At 40.5% G+C, this 8,781-nt stretch overlaps 1 long non-coding RNA gene across 1 annotated transcript in view; it reads right to left on the bottom strand.

Annotated features, from left to right (window-relative positions):
• Positions 1-7,277: 7,277 nt before the first annotated feature.
• The window catches only part of LOC144614374 (uncharacterized), a 78,321-nt gene continuing 76,817 nt past the window's right edge, over positions 7,278-8,781 (bottom strand). The window contains exon 3 of the long non-coding RNA XR_013552099.2: positions 7,278-7,569. This is a non-coding gene — a long non-coding RNA (uncharacterized LOC144614374). The remainder of the gene's footprint in view (positions 7,570-8,781) is intronic.

Below are 8,781 nucleotides of genomic sequence, written 5' to 3'. Positions count from 1 at the left end.
TATTATAGTTCACCAATACATGGGAAAATAGATTGTCAAATATTAATTATTAATGTTGCCTGCATGGTGGGGACAGCACAAGACTTCTTACACATAAGAGTAGGAATGTCAGCTAATACCTGGCGGGGAGCAAGAGTGAGCCAAACAAGTACATACCAAGCCCTGGGAATCAGGGAGTCCCTAAAGAATGAAAGAGAATAATTAGAAAGAGCTGAATGATTCTGTCTCCCCATTCTTTTCCCATCTAGACTTGCTTCCCCAGGAATCTGTGTGCATCTGAGTTAATTTTAACACCTAGTAGGTGCTCCTGTATTCACTCTATTCAAGGAAGTGGAAAGGTGTAGACGGCTAGAAGGGGTGGGTGATAAGCGAGCAAAACTTACGTGTCGTGTAGGGACAAATTATTGATGTGCTCCCAAGACAGAATTTCTGAAAAACATCTTCAAGGCTCTCCCTACATGCTGTGGCACAGAAAACACAAGTCTCTACATTTCTCTATCTCTTTAGCATCACGTACTTTGCATAGATTTGTGTATCATGGGGTAGTTTGCTTATGGCATCCTGGTTTTGATATGCTGGCTTGGTGGGCAAGGTTATGGCATATTCAACAGCAGGACAACATAACACCACATGCAGTTCTCATAAAATGCAGCTTTCACAAAATGTAAATCAGTAATTTGACGGGAGGTCTCTCATTTATCATTCTGTTAGCTGTTTACTTCTGGCATAGCTTTCATTTTGTCAGTAAAATCACTAAAAAAACATGGAATCTCGGAGTTGGGGGACACTAGAGGCTGTAGAGCTGGTGACTAGGTGACAGTCTCGGGGGCGGCCCTGCCTGGGCCGAGTCTCCGCTCCACCACACACACTAGCTATGTGATCCTGGGCAATTTATTGCACCAGACTGCAGCTCAGTCCCTTTTCAGTAGACAGCATAATGGCATTTTCTACTCTTGAAGTTTGCATGAGGATCAAATGAGGCAAATCAAATACTGAGAATATACACGTGGCTCTTGGTAGACACTGAAGATACGGACCTATTTTTCCTTCACTCACTTCCCCACAATTGTCCCTGCTTGGAATGCTCTTCATTCAGATCTCTTCAGAGGTAATTCTTTCACATGATTCAAGTCTTGGTTCAAAGAAGTCTATCTTGCTTGCCACACCAATGTGGCCCCCTGCCTACAGTAATCTCTACCTTGTTACTCTAACTTACACTTCTCATAGCACGTCACATAGAATAAAAAATACATCTTTAACTTTTTTTTGAATGAATTCATCGTATCCACCACCCCCTTCCATCAAAATGTCAATTCCAAGAGAGCACGGACTCCTTTTTTTAAACTCTTGTATGTCTGCCCAATAAATACCAATGAAATGAATAAATACCACTATGGAAAGCATTTCTACACATGATAATGAGTAAAAAACCAAGTTGAAGACCATCAGCATATATAATCCCATTTGTATAAATAAATATACATATATACACCCTACACATTTATATACAAATATGATATATTTGTATATAATACACTATATATTTGCATGTGTAGAAAATTAGCTCTGGGGAATAGTTTCAGGTAGCTGAGTATATAGTCATCACTGCCCTTGTCATGATCAAGATCTGTACATTCACAAAAATCTCAACCTCAAGCATCCCATTCAGTCTCTGCACAAATTACCAAAGCATACAAGGAGAAATAAATAATCTGAATAGATGCACATCTATTAAAGAAATTGAATCAATAATTAATAAGCTTCTAAAACAGAAATCATCACGTTCAGATAATTTCACTGGTGAATTCTACCTAAGATTTAAGGAAAAATAATATCAATTCTCCACAATGTCTTCAAGAAAAAAGCAGAGGGAGCATTTTCTAACTCATTCTATGGGGCCAGAATGACCTTACTATCAAAACCAGATAAAGATATTACAAGAAAGAAAAACTAGTTCAGTGTCTCTTATGAACATCGATGCAAAATTCCCCAACAAAATATTAGCAAATCAAATCCAACCACATATGAAATAATCACACATCACCACCAAGCGGGATTCATTCCATTCAATCTCTAACACCGCCTCTTCTTCCAGCTCACCTACTCCAGATATCCCATCATCTCCATTGACCCCTACCACTTTTTCATTGTTCTGATATGTTCTTTCACCTCCTTCTTTAACCAGGCCTAAATTTCATGGCCCAACATTATAATAACTCACTCGAAAAGATTCTTAACTCCGTTGGCCTTCTCTCTAAATTTCACTTGCCTGACAAAGTCTCACCTTGGTTAAACCCAGATTCTCTATGGCTACATCCAAGCATCTGAACTTGCTGGAGAAAAACAGATCCGCTAACCTGGTCTCACTTTAACTACAAGATTATAACTCAGTACTCCTGGGCGAGCCTCTCCCTCTTCAAAGAGAACACGTCACACCTTCTCTCTGTATACCCACTACATCTCCTTCAACTGCCCTCACTCTCAGCCAGTGACCTTGCCTCATACTTCACTGAGAAAACAGAAGCAAGCAAATAGGAACCCCCTCATCTTCCCACCATCAAATCTATCAGCTAACCTTCATCTCGCTCTCACTCTCCGTCTTCTTTCCTAACCCTAACCCTTGTCCATGTTCCCATCAGAGCCTCTGGACTCCCGTCCCCCTTGCCTTGCCGCTCACAATAATTCCCTCTTCTCCTGTGTCATCAGTTTGTATTAACTCTACAGAATCCTCATCATCAACACAAATATGCTTAGTCTCTCCCCTTTTTTAACAAACTTTCCCTGGACCCCATGTCTGCCCCCAGGCATCACTGTATTTATTAGCTACCCTTCTCAACAATCCTTTTGTTCTCTGGCTTTTGTTATGGGACATAATACTTGCCCCTAGCTGTTGAATCACCCCCAGGTTTTGTTCTCAGAGAACACAGGTACTATAAAACAAAGGATGCTGTGTCCCTTCCAGATTCTAAATTCCTGACCCTCAAAATCCATAGGCATGATAAAATGTTTGTTTTAGGCCATCATCTGGGGCAGTATGGTAAGTCAGCCACACTAACAGGAACACGGCCCAAGCCACCATTATGATCCATCTACACTGTGGCAGTGAGTAGCCTGCTGCCTCTCCTTGGCCTCCCCTTGCTGCCCTGCAATCTACATTCAACACAGGCACCAGGGTGGTTCTTTTAAATCTTCAGTCAGACTACACTGCCCCCCTTCCTAAAATTCTCCTCTGGCTCTCCATCTCATTCAGATTAAAAACCAAGTCCTGACATGGTCTCACAAGCTCCTACGTTAACTGACCCTTCCCACTCCGTCTGCCGCCACGCTACCCCTTGTCCCCTGACAGTGTGCTTCTGTTTCAGGCTTCTTCACTGATCCTTCAACACTTTAGGGTACTCCAGCCTCAGGACCTTTACATTTTCTGTTCTCTCTGTCTGAAATATTCTTCTTCTAGATACCCACATTGCTTGTTTCTTAACTTCCCTCAAGCTTCTATTCAAATGTCTGTCACCTTCCATGAAAAGCCTTCCAAGATCGCCCACCTTGGTACAGTTCTCCCTTTCCCCCTTACTCGGTTTTATTGTTCCTTTTAGCATGTAGTGTCATCTGGCGTACTACATGCTGACTTCTTTGTCTGTGTATGTCCACCCCCATTGACTGAAGCATGAGCTTGGCCAGTTTGGGTAATTTATTGGTACACAGTGGACATTTAGGAAGTATGTGTAGAGTAGAAAAGCGAGTGAATGACTCTACCCACACCCTGGAATGAGAATTCTGCTCAGTGTTATAAACAACCGACTTAAAATGAATATGCAACTTCTCTTCAACAGTGATGATGCATTGGGAGTCCCAGACAAATTTTTAAAAAGACAAACAACAAATGTGACTTGCCGAATCTCAAGGGGTTTCGTTGAGGCTGTGCTGCTATGCCAGATACCACAGAAGCTAGGACTGGGTGCCAACTATAATTTTTGGACAAAATTCATCTAATAAAACCATAAAACAACAATAATAATCTTGTTCGCTGACATTTCCTAGCCACCATCTCTCTGCGGTCCTTTACTACCATCTGGACTCCCGTGGTACATTCAGGAGTGTCAGCATGTCATTGTGACCTTTACTTGGAATTACAAAACGTCTGCTTCAGCAGCCCCTGGTGACACTGTTCTAAGCATCTTACATATGTGTAGGTATGTGTGTGTGGGTGTATGTCTGTGGGTGTGTATATTTAAGAATTAAGTGATTATATATAACCTCCAATAATAATCATCTGTAATGCCTTTATTACTCATAAAGGCAGTTTATACTGTAGATTGTTTACATAGCCTAATTTAATTCATACAACTCTATAGGATAAAGGGAATCTCAGGTTTTCACTAAATTTATGCTTTTAGTAGATGAAGGAGTCCAAGATCACAGAATCCTATAACATTTCCAAATCTGCAAGGATAATGGGGGGACACGCAAGGGAGAAGCTCTTATCCAAACTGCTTAAACACAGCATCCAAATCACAAAGAACCACACAGATACAAGAAGGCTTAGCACTGTTTTCCTGTATTTCCTGTTCACACAGTCCTTAGAGAAGCAGGTATAAGGGAAAGGCCTCTCCCTCATTCAGCGCTGCTACTCTTCTGTCCTTGTCCAAGCTCTGCAAGGTTCTCTGACCCATTCCTGGTGGTCTATGCCAGTCTCCACAAGACCCCTGCCCCGTTTCAGAGCTTTCAAGATCTGGATGATCAGTCGGTCTCTGCAGTTTGTCAAAGCTCTGTGTTTTAGGTACAGTCCTCACTAGCTATAGTTGCATAACTCAGCCTGTGTCTTGGTCCCATCCACAGTGTCTTCTTCTATCTTTTAGTTCTAAAAGTGGTGGGTGTGCTTGATAATATAGTTATTATGTCTAGAATTTAGGTACCAAGTTCCAAAAGAAGTAAAAATAAATGAGTTGTGAAAATCTTAACATAGAAAAAAATCAGAAGACATTTCCTCTTTCTTAGACCCCCAACATTTTGTGTACATTGCTGAACTTCTGAGAGTCATTTCCACAGAGATTTTTTAGAAAATAAAAATAATGTCTGCCTTCCACAGGATTGTATCAAAAGAAATTTTAAAAAAAGTATAAAAGATTCAGTCTGTTAATGTGTTAAAGAGAAAATTCTAACTCAATAGGATGCATAAAAATAGTGATCACATTAATCAGTAATTTAAGCTAGCAGATGATAGTAAAAAATATCACATCGGATCTCAGGGACACACTTAGAGTAGATAGATTTCCCGTCATATTCGGCAACAGCTGTGTATGTGGCAAAACCACCAAAACCCAATTTACAAGTATCATGGGCATATGGCATACTCCCACTCATCTTCTCAATCCACAAGAGTTTTGTGGATACCACGTCTTTCCTCCCACCTTAAATCAAAGTATGTAGTACCCACCTCATTAGGGCTACAGCTAGTCATGAGGATTTGCCCGTGAACTAGGGACGCATGTCTGTGTCTCCTTCCATTATGCAGGGGAAACACGCGTGACCACCACACGGCATCCTGGTGTCCCCTCAGTGAAAACAAATGAGCTGGACGTAGCCATGGCAAGTTCTTCAGAAAAGGAACAGAAGTGTTTATATCTGTTCTAAATCCCTTATGAGGCCTGCACTGGTCTATCGCCACTGCCTAACCTGACAATTCGTTTTCTCCATCATGTTTAGCTTTTCAGACTTTAAAAGCATCTATCGCCAGTGTTTCTAAAATCGGGACCCTGGCTAGGAATTTTCTGCCTTAATATCTATCACTCACTGCTTCCAAAGACAGTGTCAGATCTAAAATTCATCCCAGCTCCTTAATGGCTTTAAGTGCTAAAAACCAATTAGTCCTAAGTTCCTCACGTCCAGCTCGTTCTGTTGGACCAACTTTAGAGGCAGGAGAGTAAGTGGGGGCCTGGCTTTGAACTCCATGGTGAATGATGTAACAGCAAAGCTGGAGAAACAGCCTTAGAAGCCCTGAATCCCTGTCCCCTATCAAATGCCTATAAAGAACTCTAGGTTATCCTCTGTCAAATTATTTATAGGTGACAAGAAATATTTCTAATTATATCCATTCACAGCCACAGTCAGTGAATATTGTGCAAAGAGATTTGCCAAAAACGGTTTTGCCAAGTAGGTACCAGTTCGGACAGCTGAGGCGGCAGCTTGTGCTTGCAGAACAGTCTCTATAAAAGTGGAGCCCACATGCCTTGGTCCTGTCCTTCTTCAAAATTCCTCAAGGTATGTATAAGTGGAGGGCATCTGGCTGGTTCTACAGTCCTGGTGGTGAGGACCATTCACTTAAGGGAGATGGCTACTCTTTCCAAATTTTAATTTTTCTTTCCACAATTCCTAAGAATGACACGGTACACAATATAGTTACTTGTATTTTGTGATTAGGTGGAAAAAAGAAGAATCTACATTCTCTTAGTTTTTTTTTTCTTTCAACAGTAGTTGTCTGCTTTGAGCCTGCCACCGTCTTCATCTGGTAACACACGAGGTAAGAGTGATTTATTACTGCACTCTAAGCAACAAAGGGATCTCTACTGCTAAGTCCTAAAGAGCTACCATTTTATTTCCTGGTTTAGTGATGGGAATAGGGTAATACAAGGAGCAGCTGTTCTTTAAAAATGGCTTCGCGTAAAATATTGACTTTTCAGACCACTTACCCACGCGAAATTTAATGACTAGTCTCCTTCATGTGCTGTTAGCACTTCAGAAAGAATGCCAACAATCACGTGTAATATTCTAATGTGGACTGCTAGTCCAACTTAACCAGGAAAGCTGTATTATAGAGACCATTTGGTAAAATCAACAACACGTTGGTCGCGGAGGCAAAATTTCCAGGTGCCAATCCAGGCTTTTCACGAGCTCTGGCTGCCCGAGGGAAGCCAGTTGGTTTTACAGGTCTTTAAATACAGTGTACCGCGGTGGAATTAGCACTGGTCCTGGATGTAGGGGAACAGGGCTCGTGCCCCAGCCCCGCCGTCACACCTCTGTGGTGCTGCATGACCCCTTCACCTTTCTGGGTCTTACTTTCCTTATCAGTAAAATGAGGACACCACATTCTAGGTGACTGCTAAGCTACTTCCCAGCTCTTGCCATCTATAACCTAAACCAGTCGTTTCCAAGTTCTCCTCCACAGAATCAAAACATTCAATGGACCTCCCCCCGACCAACTCCACATGTTGGGACCTGTACTTTTAGTATTATGTTAGAAAGATACATAATGATGAAAAACAGCTACACATTTAATACATTTTTAATTAGTTTATATTTAATGGGAAGCTATAGTCACTTAGACTTTCTAACAGAGAACACTGTTTGTTTGATGATGTTGCTTGCTCAAACTGGAGGCAATTATCGCTGTCCAGATGGATTCAAGAGTCCCCTGCAACAACCCTGAGGATCCTTGGGGGCTTGTGACCCCACAGGTCGGGAAACCACTGATCTCAGACATGAGACGGCAAGGGTGACTTCCTTTCTGTGTTCGGTGAATACACTGCATTACAGTAATCTCTACGTGGTAGTGTGCTGTTAATCCAAAATGGCCTTGTGTAAAAACACAGAAACAAAAAATAACATTAACAGGATAACATTTTTCCTTCGAAGAAAAAAACTGTTAAATATTTAATATTTGTCCCCTGGAAATATGTTGAAATTTCACTGGATCATCAAGAGGTTTTCATAGGTGTGAACGGGACTGATTTTAGAGCTAGAATATGTGGCAAATTCCACATCTAACATCTCAATCGCGAGGATGTTTAATGCAGATGACAAAATACCAAGACCCCTTCTGAAAAGCCCACCTGAGATGAAGGCTGCTGTTCTCACTGTCATTGACAACCAAGACACTGTTTTCCAGAAGCCAGCCCCTCTTCCTCTCCACAGAAGTCACCTTCTGTCACTGGTCGCTTGTCTCATCCTTGCCATCAAGGCAAGAGGATGTATTTTCTCACAATTAATTTGTCAGTGGGAAAAAAATTTTAAGTTCATTTTGGCTTGAAACTTTATACTGGCTATCCACTTCAGAAGAGATATTCAAAGAACTGGTTTTTGGGTTTTGTTTCGTATTTTGTTTTGTTTTGTTTTTAAAGGAAGAAGAAAGAGAGATCTGAAATAATAAGAATCAGATAAAAATAACTGGTATGCTGAAATCCAGCTAAAAACAAAGAGAATATAGACTAAAAATACACAAACGCTATGAAAATTTTTTTAATTAAAACGGTTTTCTAAAGTTATCTTCTGTTTTAATAACACTGCTTTCACATAATTTAAGAAGTGATCAAGGAGACTTAATTTTGGCTTAGGGAAAAATCATTTGTTGGATTTTCAACTTTCATTGCATTTACTTTTCCCTTTATTTACCTGATACCTAAATAATGCACTCCTAAACTGGGAGTTTATTTGTGCTTATTAACTATTTTCATTTTGGACCGTGTCCTGAATGAACAGATTTACCTTTTAATCAATCTATTTTTAAAAATATGACATCCAATGTATGTATCTGATTTTAAAAATTTGGGCCAGGAGAAAAATTGGACAAAATATGTGAGTTTTTACATTAGGTTCAGATTGTAAAGCCATTGAAAAGAGTTATTTTCCATGGTTTTGTATCATTGCAATGTCAAAAAAAAAAAGTGGGAAGGGGGAATGGAAAAAGGAAATAAAGCTAAGCAAGCAGAAAAAGAGAATATTCTGAACACACTTGGGACATCATAAACATTGCTGACTGAAATATGAATTCTTCCACATTTCTCTGCA

The sequence above is a fragment of the Panthera onca genome, chromosome E1 (genome assembly GCF_046562875.1).
Source record: "Panthera onca isolate mPanOnc1 chromosome E1, mPanOnc1 haplotype 2, whole genome shotgun sequence".
NCBI lineage: Eukaryota > Metazoa > Chordata > Mammalia > Carnivora > Felidae > Panthera > Panthera onca.
Note: the sequence above shows the minus strand (reverse complement) of the source record. Positions and strands in the feature narration are given on the sequence as shown.